Below are 14,782 nucleotides of genomic sequence, written 5' to 3'. Positions count from 1 at the left end.
GGGAGACCACTACCGCAGTGGTAAGCTGGGAGACTGTGTTGCGTAGATCAACTATCTGCTCCTCCATACTCATGGCCGCCAAACTTCGTGAGCTTCGCAAAAAAAAAAATTTTGAGTACTTTTGGGAGGGGACTTACTGTCAGGGCTGCCTCAGGTCTCAGCTCACAAAAGACCAACGCCAACCTGTTCTCTGATTCGCTGGAGAGACTCATGGAATCCCCTGCGTCATTGCTATCCTCTTCCTCGCTCTCCTGGGATTCCTCTCCATCGCTCTCCATTTCCTGCCTTCCCTGTGCCTCTGTCCCTGTACCCCTGACAGCACCCAAAACACCTTTTTGCTTTGGTTGGGGGTGATTCCGGTGCACACCCAAAAAACACCATGCGAATTGAAATAAGACCAATCAAAGCTTATTCGGCTTCTTTCTACGCATATGGAAGCGAAAAGACGGTGTTGTGTTATGTTGGTCTCATTACACACACTTTGCGATTTCTGGGTCAATGTGCATTAACACCAAAGAACACGACTTGAAATAAGCGAAATCCAAGATTCTTCTTTCTATTTAGCTGGAACACAAAACAACCTGTTTGGCTTTGTTTAGGCTTATTACACTTCGCTTTGCTAGGATTAGGGTTAGGGTCAGGGTGAATGACCATCGAAAGAAAAATCCAAGTTTATTCGTCCTCTTTCTATTGAGATGGAACCAAAACACCTATCCTTGATTTGGGCTGATAACGAAAATGTCACTCTGCGATTTTTGAATGAATGTGCATTCTAGACCCAAAAACACCAATTTGAAATAAGCCCAATCCCCAATCAGAGCTTTATCATCTTCTTTTTATGTAGATGGAACCCAAAACACCTTTTTGCTTTGGTTGGGGGTGATTCCCAAAAAACACCATGTGAATTGAAATAAGACCAATCAAAGATTATTCGGCTTCTTTCTACGCATATGGAAGCGAAAAGACGGTCTTGTGTTATTTTCGTTTCATTACACACACTTTGCGATTTCTGGGTCAATGTGCATGAACACCAAAGAACACGACTTGAAATAAGCGATCATAGAATCATAGAATCATAGAATCATAGAGTTGGAAGAGACCACAAGGGCCATCGAGTCCAACCCCCTGCCAAGCAGGAAACACCATCAGAGCACTCCTGACATATGGTTGTCAAGCCTCTGCTTAAAGACCTCCAAAGAAGGAGACTCCACCACACTCCTTGGCAGCAAATTCCACTGTCGAACAGCTGTTACTGTCAGGAAGTTCTTCCTAATGTTTAGGTAGAATCTTCTTTCTTGTAGTTTGGATCCATTGCTCCGTGTCCGCTTCTCTGGAGCAGCAGAAAACAACCTTTCTCCCTCCTCTATGTGACATCCTTTTATATATTTGAACATGGCTATCATATCACCCCTTAACCTCCTCTTCTCCAGGCTAAACATGCCCAGCTCCCTTAGCCGTTCCTCATAAGGCATCGTTTCCAGGCCTTTGACCATTTTGGTTGCGATATCCAAGATTCTTCTTTCTATGTAGCAGGAACACAAAACAACCTCTTTGCCTTTGTTTAGGCTTATTACACTACACTTTGCTTGTGTTAGGGTTAGGGTTACAGTTAGGGTTGGGGTTAGGGTTAGGGGTAGGGTTGGGGTTGGGGTTGGGGTTAGCGTTAGGGTTAGGGTTAGGGTTAGGGTCGGGGTGAATGACCAAAGAAAGAACAATCCAAGCTTATTCGTCCTCTGCCTATTGAGATGGAACCAAACAACGTATGCTTGATTTGGGCTGATAAAAATCATGTCACTGCGATTTTTGGGTGATTGTGCATTCTAACCCCAAAAAACCCAATTTGAAATAAGCCCAATCAGAGCTTTATCATCTTTTTATGTAGATGGCAGAGGACCTTTTTGCTTTGGTCGGGGGTGATTCCGAAAAAACACCCAAAAAACACGATGCGAATTGAAATAAGACCAATCAAAGGTTCGGGTTTGGGTTCGGGTTATGGTTATAGTTAGGGTTCGGGTTCGGGTTCGGGTTCGGGTTCGGGTTCGGGTTCGGGTCAGGGTCAGGGTCAGGGTTAGGGTTAGGGTCAGGGTTAGGTTTAGGGTTACAGTTAGGGTCAGCGTTGGGGTTAGGGTTAGAGTTAGGGGTAGGGGTAGGGTTAGAGTAAAAGTGAATTACCACCGAAAGAACAATCCAAGCTTATTTGTCCTCCTTCTATTGCGATGGAAACAAAACACCTTTGATTTGGGGTGATAACAAAAATGTCACTCTGTAATTTTTGAGTGAATGTGCAACAAAAACACCAATTTGAAATAATTTGCAAAAACGGTTTTCTTGTGTGAGTGTGTTCCTTTGTGGCTGACTAGCTGTTCTCCCTGTGCAAAGGTCAGAGGGGGCAGGGTTTTTGTTGACGCAGGTGATTTAGCTGTGGGAGGAGCTTATCAGAGCTAGCAGGACAGCAGTTGAAGAAGGAGCAAAAAGGGTTTTCTTGTGTGTGTGTGTGTGTGTGTGTGTGTGTTTCTTTGTGGCTGTTCTCCCTGTGCAAAGGTCAGAGGGGGCAGGGTTTCTGTTGAGGCAGGTGATTAGCTGTGGGAGGAGCTTATCAGAGCTAGCAGGGCAGCAGTTGAAGAAGGAGCAAACGGGGTTTTCTTGTTTGTGTGTGTTTCTTTGTGGCTGATTAGCTGTTCTCCCTGTGCAAACGTCTGAGGGGGCAGGGTTTTTGTTGAGGCAGGTGATTAGCTCTGGGAGGAGCTTATCAGAGCTAGCAGGGCAGCAGTTGAAGAAGGAGCAGAAAGGGTTTTCTTGTGTGTGTGTGTGTGTGTTTCTTTGTTGCTGTTCTCCCAGTGCAAACGTCAGAGGGGGCAGGGTTTCTGTTGAGGCAGGTGATTAGCTCTGGGAGGAGCTTATCAGAGCTAGCAGTGCAGCAGTTGAAGAAGGAGCAAAAAGGGTTTTCTTGTGTGTGTGTGTTTCTTTGTGGCTGACTAGCTGTTCTCCCTGTGCAAAGGTCAGAGGGGGCAGGGTTTCTGTTGAGGCAGGTGATTAGCTGTGGGAGGAGCTTATCAGACCTAGCAGGGAAGCAGTTGAAGAAGGAGCAAAAAGGGTTTTCTTGTGTGTGTGTGTGTGTTTCTTTGTGGCTGACTAGCTGTTCTCCCTGTGCAAAGGTCAGAGGGGGCAGTGTTTATGTTGAGGCAGGTGATTAGCTCTGGGAGGAGCTTATCAGAGCTAGCAGTGCAGCAGTTGAAGAAGGAGCAGAAGGGGTTTTCTTGTTTCTGTGTGTTTCTTTGTGGCTGACTAGCTGTTTTCCCTGTGCAAAGGTCAGAGGGGGCAGGGTTTCTGTTGAGGCAGGTGATTTAGCTGTGGGAGAGTAGCTTATCAGAGCTAGCAGGGCAGTAGTTGAAGAAGGAGCAAAAAGGGTTTTCTTGTGTGTGTGTGTGTGTGTTTCTTTGTGGCTGATTAGCTGTTCTCCCTCTGCGAAGGTCAGAGGGGGCAGGGTTTCTGTTGAGGCAGGTGATTAGCTGTGGTATGAGCTTTTCAGATCTAGCAGGGCAGCAGTTGATGAAGGAGCAAAAAGGGTTTTCGTGTGTGTGTGTGTGTGTGTGTGTGTTTCTTTGTGGCTGTTCTCCCAGTGCAAAGGTCAGAGGGGGCAGGGTTTCTGTTGAGGCAGGTGATTAGCTGTGGGAGGAGCTTATCAGAGCTAGCAGGGCAGCAGTTGAAGAAGGAGCAAAAAGGGTTTTCTTGTGTGTGTGTGTGTGTGTTTCTTTGTGACTGATTAGCTGTTCTCCCTGTGCAAAGGTCAGAGGGGGCAGGGTTTCTGTTGAGGCAGGTGATTAGCTGTGGGAGGAGCTTATCAGAGCTAGCAGGGCAGCAGTTGAAGAAGGAGCAAAAAGGGTTTTCGTGTGTGTGTGTGTGTTTCTTTGTGGCTGACTAGCTGTTCTCCCTGTGCAAAGGTCAGAGGGGGCAGGGTTTTTGTTGACGCAGGTGATTAGCTGTGGGAGGAGCTTATCAGAGCTAGCAGGGCAGCAGTTGAAGAAGGAGCAAAAAGGGTTTTCGTGTGTGTGTGTGTGTGTGTGTGTGTGTGTGTGTTTCTTTGTGGCTGTTCTCCCAGTGCAAAGGTCAGAGGGGGAAGGGTTTTCTGTTGAGGCAGGTGATTAGCTCTGGGAGGAGCTTATTAGAGCTAGCAGTGCAGCAGTTGAAGAAAGAGCAAAAAGGGTTTTCTTGTGTCTGTGTGTTTCTTTGTGGTGGTTAGCTGTTCTCCCTGTGCAAAGGTCAGAGGGGGCAGGGTTTCTGTTGAGGCAGGTGATTAGCTGTGGGAGGAGCTTATCAGATCTAGCAGGGCAGCAGTTGACGAAGGAGCAAAAAGGGTTTTCTTGTGTGTGTGTGTGTTTCTTTGTGGCTGACTAGCTGTTCTCCCTGTGCAAAGGTCAGAGGGGGCAGGGTTTCTGTTGAGGCAGGTGATTAGCTGTGGATGGAGCTTATCAGAGCTTGCAGGGCAGCAGTTGAAGAAGGAGCAAAAAACGTTTTCTTGTGTGTGTGTGTTTCTTTGTGGCTGACTAGCTGTTCTCCAAGTGCAAAGATCAGAGGGGGCAGGGTTTCTGTTGAGGCAGGTGATTAGCTGTGGATGGAGCTTATCAGAGCTAGCAGGGCAGCAGTTAAAGAAGGAGCAAAAAGGGTTTACTTGTGTATGTGTGTTTCTTTGTGGCTGATTAGCTGTTCTCCCTGTGCAAAGGTCAGAGGGGGCAGGGTTTCTGTTGAGGCAGGGGATTAGCTGTGGGAGGAGCTTATCAGAGCTAGCAGGGCAGCAGTTGAAGAAGGAGCAAAAAGGGTTTTCGTGTGTGTGTTTGTGTGTGTATGTGTGTTTCTTTGTGGCTGACTAGCTGTTCTAGCTTTGCGAAGGTCACAGGGGGCAGGGTTTCTGTTGAGGCAGGTGATTAGCTGTGGGAGGAGCTTATCAGAGCTAGCAGGGCTGCAGTTGAAGAAGGAGCAAAAAGGGTTTTCGTGTTTGTGTGTGTGTGTTTCTTTGTGGCTGATTAGCTGTTCTCCCTGTGCAAAGGTCAGAGGGGGCAGGGTTTCTGTTGAGGCAGGTGATTAGCTGTGGGAGGAGCTTATCAGACCTAGCAGGGCAGCAGTTGAAGAAGGAGTAAAAAGGGTTTTCTTGTGTGTGTGTCTTTCTTTGTGGCTGATTAACTGTTCTCCCTGTGCAAAGGTCAGAGGGGGCAGGGTTTCTGTTGAGGCAGGTGATTAGCTGTGGGAGGAGCTTATCAGAGCTAGCAGGGCAGCAGTTGAAGGAGCAAAAAGCGTTTTCTTGTTTGTGTGTGTTTCTTTGTGGCTGATTAGTTGTTATTTGTCCTGTCTTCACGCTTTTTATGATGGAGGACCGCTGTAGCCACCCCCAACGACACATTCTCAAGATGGAGGGGGAGGGAACAGCTGCAGTCGCCTGCAGTTCCTGCACAATGTTTGCCATCTTGCCAAAGGTTGCAGGCAGCTTTACCTGCAGCAATTGCATGTTGATTGCCCTCTTAAAAGACAAAGTCCAGCAACTGGAGGAACGTGTAGCTACGCTCCAAAGAATTAGAGAGCTGGAGCTCTTCTTGGAAGCAACAGAGCACACCGTCTCCACCAAGGAGGAGACAGGGGACTCCCCTGAGAAGGAGGCTAGTTCACCAACACAGGAGCCAGATATATGGAGAAATATGACTCAAAGAAGAAGGAGGCCCAGGGTTCGCTCTGATTGTTTAGAAATACACAATCGCTTTGAGGTACTCTCCCCTAGCATGGAAGACGAAGAGCAGACTCCATTTGAGGATCTCTCCCTCATTACAGTCGATCAGGTATATGAAGATGAGAAGCAAAGTCAGTCCTCAGGGAATGTGCAGGCGACCTTGGAACGGACAGCTCACGGAAGAACCCCGACCAAACCCAAGAGGAGGCGTGTAGTGGTGATAGGGGGTTCCCTACTGAGGGAACAGAAGCAGTGATCTGTGGGCCTGACAAGATGTCACGGGAACTGTGCTGTCTCCCCGGGGCTAAGATCCAAGATGTAACTGAACGACTGCAAGGAATCATAAAACCCACTGACAAATACCCCTTCCTCTTGGTTCATGTGGGAACCAATGACACTGCAAGCAATAGCTTCCAGAAGATCAAAAGAGACTACGAGGCTCTCGGCAGGAAATTGAAGCAACTAAATGCACAAATTGTCATCTCATCTGTCCTCCGAGTTGACAACAAACTTGACATGAGCCAACAGTGTGACGCGGCAGCTTAAAAAGCCAATGCAATTCTGGGCTGCATCAATAGGAGTATAGCATCTAGATCAAGGGAAGTAATAGTGCCACTGTATTCTGCTCTGGTCAGACCTCACCTGGAGTACTGTGTCCAGTTCTGGGCACCACAATTCAAGAAGGACACTCACAAACTGGAACGTTTCCAGAGGAGGACAACCAAAATGGTCAAAGTCCTGGAAACGATGCCTTATGAGGAACTGCTAAGTGAGCTGGGCATGTTTAGCCTGGAGAAGAGGAGGTTAAGGGGTGATATGATAGCCATGTTCAAATATATAAAAGGATGTCACATAGAGGAGGGAGAAAGGTTGTTTTCTGCTGCTCCAGAGAAGCGGACACGGAGCAATGGATCCAAACTTCAAGAAAGAAGATTCCACCTAAACATTAGGAAGAACTTCCTGACAGTAAGAGCTGTTCGACAGTGGAATTTGCTGCCAAGGAGTGTGGTGGAGTCTCCTTCTTTGGAGGTCTTTAAGCAGAGGCTTGACAACCATATGTCAGGAGTGCTCTGATGGTGTTTCCTGCTTGGCAGGGGGTTGGACTCGATGGCCCTTGTGGTCTCTTCCAACTCTATGATTCTATGATTCAATGAAAGCTTATTCGGCTTCTTTCTACACATATGGAAGCGGAAAAACGGTGTTGCGTTATTTTCGTTTCATTACACACACTTCGCGATTTCTGGGTCAATGTGCATTAACACCAAAGAACACGACTTGAAGTAAGTGAAATCCAAGATTCTTCTTTCTATGTAGCTGGAACACAAAACAACCTGTTTGGCTTTGTTTAGGCTTATTACACATCGCTTTGCTAGGGTTAGGGTTAAGGTTAGGGTTAGGGTTAGGGTTAGGGTTAGGGTTAGGGTTAGGGTTAGGGTTAGGGTTAGGGTTAGGGTCAGGGTGAATCCAAGCTTATTTGTCCTCTTTCTATTGAGGTGGAACCAAAACACCTAGCTTGATTTAGGCTGATAAAAAACATGTCACTGCAATTTTTGGGTGAATGTGCATTCTAACCAAAAAACCACCAATTTGAAATAACCCAATCAGAGCTTTATCATCTTCTTTTTATGAAGATGGAACCCAAAAATTTTTTTTGCTTTCGTTGGGGGTGATTCTGGTGCACACCCAAAAAACACCATGCAAATTGAAATAATACCAATCAAAGCTTAGGCGTCTTCTTTCTACGCATATGGAAGCGAAAGACGGTATTGTGTTATTTTGGTTTCATTACACACACTTTGCGATTTCTAGGTCAATGTGCATTAACACCTGTCAGGGGCTCAGGAGCAGAGGTACAGGGGAGAGAGGAAATGGAGAGCGAAGGGGAAGAATCTGAGGGCAGCGTAGGGGAGTACGACAGTGACCCAAGAGATTCCATGAGCTTCTCCAGCGAATCAGAAGATTCCCAGAAGGAGGCGCCGATGGTCAGGGCAAGGGGGGTCCCAGGGGAGACACACCAGAAACAAGGGGCCAGCGGGGACTCCCAAAGCAGCAGCTGGAAATCAGGACCAGCTTCCCCACCAGAGCAGAGTGGGGGGGGAAGAGTCCCATGTGTCAGGGCCAGCGTCTCCTCCAGCAGGAGGAGAAGATGAGTCTGGGCTGACCACACCTCCATCGGAGAGTGGGGGAACGGAGGGGAGGTCAGGTCCAGCTAGCCTCCCCGAAGGGGGAAGCAGTGACAGGAGCAGTGAAACGGTCAGGAGGAAGGTTGCCGGCTGGGCGCGCGCGCCAAGTTCAAATGTAGAGGCACGTGGGACAGCAGAAAACCCGGATTGGGAACCAGGTCCTAAAGCCCGCCGGAGGCAGGGGGAAGACTCAGGGGACTCAGCGTCAGATGAGTCTCGGAAGAGTGGGACCCCAGCTGACAGGCGGAGCCAGAGGATGAAAGAGCAAAGGAAGAGGTGGAGCAAGGCTAGGGTCTTAAACTGGTGTCTGGGGGGAGGGGACTCAGACGGAGCTTCGGCGGTCTAGAGTTTCAGACGTAGAGCTGTGCGCCGCGGCTGTGAAAGAAAAACTGAACTTCAATAAAGACTTTTGTACATAACAACGAACTGGCGTTGGTCCTTTGTGAGCTGGGACCTCGGGCAGCTCTCACAACACCAACCTGTTTGGCTTTGTTTAGGCTTATTACACTTCACTTTGCTACGGTTAGGGTTAGGGTTGGGGTTGCGTTTAGGGTTAGGGTTAGGGTTAGGGTTAGGGTTAGGGTTGGGTTAGGGTTAGGGTTAGGGTTAGGGTTAGGGTTAGGGTTAGGGTTAGGGTTAGGGTTAGGGTGAATGACCACCGAAAGAACAATCCAAGTTTATTCGTCCTCTTTCTATTCAGATGGAACCAAAACAACTATGCTTGATTTGGGCTGATAACAAACATGTCACTGCGATTTTTGAGTGAATGTGCATTCTAACCCCAAAACACCATTTTGAAATAAGCCCAATCAGACTTTTATCATCTTCTTTCTATGTAGCTGGAACACAAAACAACCTGTTTGGCTTTGTTTAGGCTTATTACACTTCGCTTTGCTAGGGTTTCTGTTAGGGTTAGGGTTAGGGTTAGGGTTAGGGTTAGGGTTAGGGTTAGGGTTGGGGTTGAGACTTCCGGTGGAGCGTGATCTCATCGCAAGAGGGGATTTTTCCGTGAGGGAAATCCTGAGCTACTTCGGGGGAAAAGGGTGTGCTAAAGGGCGTGGAGGCCCCTCAAAATACCTCTGGTGGGTGTCCGGAACGTCAGGATCCCAGCGGGACCAGAAGCGGCTCGCCCGGCTGTCAGGTAGCTTCCGAAAGAAGTGAAGAGAACGGAGGAGTGGAGCGGCAGGTCGAGGGAAGCCATTATCTACCCCCGAGTAGCGAAGTCTTGCAGAGAAAGCGCCTTGCTCTCAAAATAAAAGAAATTCGGGAATAAACTGAAATTGGCTATTAATAAAAGAATAAAAGAAACCCGGAGGAAAAAACAAGAATATTGCGGAGTTCAGCTATTATCCGGAATCAGCACGGACGCAAAGTGATTTGCAGAGCGGAGAAAGGAAAGTGAGTTGCCCTAGCGGCTAAGGAAAATGAGTTTCCCTAGCGGCTGGTCAGACCTCACCTAGAGTACTGTGTCCAGTTCTGGGCACCACAATTCAAGAAGGACACTGACAAACTGGAACGTGTCCAGAGGAGGGCAACCAAAATGGTCAAAGGCCTGGAAACGATGCCTTATGAGGAACGGCTAAGGGAGCTGGGCATGTTTAGCCTGGAGAAGAGGAGGTTAAGGGGTGATATGATAGCCATGTTCAAATATATAAAAGGATGTCACATAGAGGAGGGAGAAAGGTTGTTTTCTGCTGCTCCAGAGAAGCGGACACGGAGCAATGGATCCAAACTACAAGAAAGAAGATTCCACCTAAACATTAGGAAGAACTTCCTGACAGTAAGAGCTGTTCGACAGTGGAATTTGCTGCCAGGGAGTGTGGTGGAGTCTCCTACTTTGGAGGTCTTTAAGCAGAGGCTTGACAACCATATGTCAGGAGTGCTCTGATGGTGTTTCCTGCTTAGCAGGGGGTTGGACTTGATTGCCCTTGTGGTCTCTTCCAACTCTATGATTCTATGATTCTATGATTCTATTGTTTGTTTCCCTGCATGATTTTTACATCAAAAGTATCCTGTGGAAAGAGGATACTTAATATCAAGAACTGGTTAGAACTAAAATAGGGAACAGAAAGTATCGCTTTGAAAACTGGAAGTACTCGATGAACTGAGGGGGGGGGAGAGAAGAAGGAACTGTTCTCCACTTTCACTTTTAAAGAACAAAGGACAGTGAAAAGGAAGAGAAGGTTCCGACGCCATTAAAGAACTTGAAGTGTAGTAATCAACAACGCATTTTGGTGGCTTTGGTTGAATTAACTTATTTTTGTTTTTTGTTTGTTAATCCTGCTTATGTTATTACTGGAATTGGAATATAGTAATATTTAAAAGACACTAAAGTACTGATTCATTTCCTCAATTCCCTTTTCTTCACTTCCGAATTATGCCATAACAACGGAGGACACCTAGCGGATAGAATAAAATATTGCAATTTGTTTTTTCTTCTTCTTCCAATTTTACGGACTTTAATTAAAGGGTGCTCTCGGATACCAAGACAGACAGACTTTGGATGTTATAATATAGTCCTTCTCCCCCTCTTTGGGTTCGATAATATATATTCCCTTTCCTTTTTGATTACTTTTTTATTATTAGGATTAAAGTGCTAATATTTGAAGTTAGGAATCTGAAGAGACTATAAAATTGAAAATCAAACTGAAAATTGATAACTAAAGCCAAAAGGAAGAAGCAGACTGGGTAACTAAGTGGATTAGCCTGAGTGGAGGCAAGAAGAGGAACAGGAACAGACCCTGCTTGGTTGCTGGAATATATTTTGGGGTTATATTGGTATTATTTGGGGATTGTGTAAAATTTTGTAAACGTACTTGGCATTTTGGTTGAGGGGTTACAAATTATAATTTAGAAATTGAGATATAAAAATATTTTGGTACGTAATAGAGGGTTTTGGGTTAAATAAGATATAATGTTGAATCCAACAAAGAGGATGGAGGGGGGGACACCAACAGAAAGAAAAGGATCCAAGCAAGAAATAGACTTCAAAGCAGATATATTAAGAATGTTTGCGGAAATTAAACAAAGTGAAAAAAATTAGAAGTAAAATTAGAACAAGTAGATAATAAGATTGGGAAAATGGATAAAAAAATGGACGAAACAGTTAATGAACTGAAAGGGCAAATAAAGGAAGTATTTAGAAGAACACAATCCGTGGAAGAGGGATTGAAAAAGACGAGATTAGAAATGAAAGATGTGAAACGTGAAGAAGATAGGATTAAAGTGGAGATGATGGAACTGAGTAAAGCGCAAGAAGAAATGAAGGACGTAATAGCCATGAATGAACTAAGGCAGAGGGAAGTTAATTTGAGACTTAGAGCAGTCCCAGAATCACAAGGTGAAAACATTAAAGAGAAATTGATAACAGAATTAGCTCAATGGATGAAATTACCAGTAGAAGAAATGGCAAGATCGGTACTGTCAGGGGTTCAGGAGCAGAGACGCAGAGAAGGGAGGAGACAGAGAGCGAGGGGGAGGAATACGAAGGAAAGATGAGTGGGGATGACGACCCGAGATCACCGAGCCTGTCCAGTGAGTCCGAGGATTCCCAGAAGGGAGCGCCAGCGGTCAGAGCAAGGGGGGAAAGCAGGGGGACACCCCAGGAAGAAGGGTCCAGAGAGGGATCAGAGAGCAGCAGTTGGAGATGGGGACCCACGTGCCCAGCCGGGAGCAGCGGGGAGAAAGGGGACCAGATATCGGGTTCCGGAGGCTTTCAGAAGGAGGGAGGGCATGAGTCAGGAGTAGTCACGCCCACCTCGGGGAGCGACGAAACGATCAAGAGGAAGGTAGGGAGTTGGGCGCGCGCGCCAAGTTCAAATGTAGCGGAAGCTGGCGCAGTAAGCAGCCCAGAGAGTGAGCCAGGTCCCAAAGCCCGCCGCAAGGAGGCGGAAGGGTCAGGGGGGTCCGCGTCAGAAGAGAGTAGGAAAGAAGAGACCCCGGGGGGCAGAAGGACCCAGAGACGGAAGGAAAGGCGCAGGAGGTGGAGCAAGGCTAGGGTATTAAACTGGTGTGCTAGAGGCGGAGACTCAGACGGGTCTTCGCCGGTCTGACCTAGAAGAAGTAGGGCTGCACATTGCAGTTTGGAAATGGAACCTGTAATCTAATAAAGACTCTTTTAACGTGAACGCTGGCTAACGTGGTCCTATGTGAGCTGGGACTGGGTGGCAGCCCTGACAGTAAGACCCATCTCATAATAGCTTCGGACACCTGATACCTCGCAGCGGAGGCAGAAGCAGCGAGAGGAGGAAATTGGTGTTTGGGAGCAAGCTCACAACGGTTGGCAGAGATGACGGAAGCAGAGAAAATTTCAGCGCTGCAACAGGCAGTGACACAATTGAACGCAGAGGTACAGGCATCCAAGAAAAGGGAGGAGGATGCGGCGGCCGCCTACAGAGATCTCCACGCCAGGTTTGAAGCATTGGTTAAGCAAGGGCAACCAGGACCCAGACCGGAGGGGGTTGGGTTGGCACGGAGAGCAGGGGGGCTTGTGGCTCACTTCGATGGGAATTTACAACAGTACCCCAATTTTCGAGCAGACGTAATGTGCGCACTGCAACTGCTGGCAAAAGACTTTAGAGATGAGGAAGAGAAAGTGGGGTTTATACTATCCCATTTGCATGGGGATGCTAAAGCGTGGCTACGCAATTTGTGGAGGGATAAAGATCCGGCGCTTCAGAGTGCAGATGCCTTTATCAAAGCGATGGATGCGTGCTTTTTATCTACCATTGACGTGGATCTTGCCCGACGGGAGATTCATGGACTGAGACAAGGGAAGGCGAGCGTAAGGCAGTATCACGCCCGCTTTTTTGCGCTGGTCAGTGCCTTGGAATGGGACCGGGATTCGCCCCCAGTCAGAGACCTCTTCTGGGAGGGTCTGAGCAGTGCTGTTAAAGATGAAATTGCGAGGGGGGAGAGGCCCCGGAGCACGCAGGAGGTGGTCCAAAGGGCGCTGACTGTGGGGGTGAGGCTGGAAGAACGTCCATGGTGCAGAGACGAAGGACGTGGAGGGCGCGAAGCAGCGAGAAGTTTCTCTTTCGTTCCCAGGGAAGCTGCGCGTGCGCAATCCACACCTCCGCCAGGAGGGGGAGTGGAACCTATGGAGGTGGGAGGCGCCAGGGCTCAGTCAGCTACCAGAGCCCCTGCACCGGCAGCAGTCAAGACTAAACCTCCTAGAGGGAACCGGAAGTGTTATATATGCGACAGCTCACAACACTTGGCGAAAGAGTGTCCCCAGAGGAGCTCCAGGCACACTGCAGGCTCCGCAACGGTGAAAGCGGCCACGCAGCACAGCGAACCCCAGCAGGGAAACGACGATGTCTGGCTGGAGACAGAGGCACTGGGGCCCAGCCAGACGCATCAGTGAAGCAGTCCCCAGCGATCTTGCAACCAACGGACCCCCTCCCACCCAAACCAGTAGTGCAGCTCACCGCATCTCTCCAGCTACCCGATGGCGTCACTATCGAAGTGCCGCTTTCTGTGGATTCGGGAAGCAACGCAGACTTTATAGCGCAGGATTTTGTGGAGCAGCACGCTATACAGCTACTGCCTGCCACTCTGCCCCTGCAAGTCGTCACAGTGGATGGCAGAGAGTTGCTGGGGGGGCAGGTGGTGAAGCAGACGCCGCCAATGGTGATGCGACTTGGTAACCACAGGGAAGTCATCAGTTTTAATGTCACCCGACTGTCGGACACACCCATTGTGATGGGCATGAGTTGGCTGGACAGGCACAGTCCGACACTGGCTTGGTACCAGCGACAGCTGATCTTCGGCTCCTCTTACTGCGCAGAACACTGCATCCTGCCCAGACAGGAGGGAGAGGAGGAGGAATCACAGCTGCAGTTGGGAACGTTGCAAGCAGTCCCCCACAAATACGCAGACTTTCTGGAAGTCTTCTGCGAGAAGGAGGCAGACAAGCTACCACCGCACAGGCAATATGACTGCAAGATTGACCTCCTACCAGGGGCGACGCTACCGAAAGGGAAGCTGTATTCCATGTCTGAGGACGAACTACAGGAACTCAAACAGTTCATAGATCACAATTTGGAGCGCGGTTTCATCCGGGAGTCCAAGGCAGTAGGGGGCAGTCCTGTTTTCTTCGTGAAGAAGAAGGACACGCCCCAAAAAAGACTTGTGGTGGATTTTCGCCTCTTGAACAAGATGACCAAGCCCTCTGATTTCCCCATGCCCAGGATTGACGACCTACTGGCGACGGTGCGCAAGGGACGCGTGTTCACCAAGTTGGACCTGCGAGGGGCGTACAATCTCATCCGCATGAGGGAGGGCGATGAGTGGAAGACAGCCATGTTCACGCCTCTGGGCACCTACGAATACAGAGTGATGCCGTTTGGATTGCAAAACGGTTCTCACTGTTTTCAAGCTTTCATGCATCATGTGTTGGCGGGACTCCTCTACAAGAAGTGCGTCTGCTTTCTGGATGACATCCTGATATTCTCCGAATCGCAGCAAGCACATGACCAAGACGTTCGGGAGGTGCTGCAGAGGCTGCAGCAGCATAGACTGTACGCCAAACTGGAGAAGTGCCAGTTCGACACGAATGAGGTGGATTTCTTGGGCTACAAGTTGTCGGACAAGGGGCTAGCCATGGACAGCGCCAAGGTTCGCGCGGTGTTGGATTGGAAGAGCCCGCGCAACCGGAAGGAGGTCCAGCGGTTTGTGGGCTTCGCCAACTTCTATCGCAAGTTTATCAAGGGGTTCGCGATGCAGACGGCGGCTATTACGGACACGCTAAGCTCCAAGAAAAAGAAATTCATCTGGACGGAGCAGGCGGAGCAGTCCTTTCAGGCACTCAAGCGTCTCTTCGCGTCGGAGGAGCAACTGCTGCATATCGACCCCAGCAGACCGATGCGGGTAGAGACAGACG

The sequence above is a fragment of the Podarcis bocagei genome, assembly GCF_964188305.1.
Source record: "Podarcis bocagei genome assembly, chromosome: W".
NCBI classification, from domain to species: Eukaryota; Metazoa; Chordata; class Lepidosauria; order Squamata; family Lacertidae; genus Podarcis; species Podarcis bocagei.
This window is presented reverse-complemented; position numbering follows the sequence as displayed.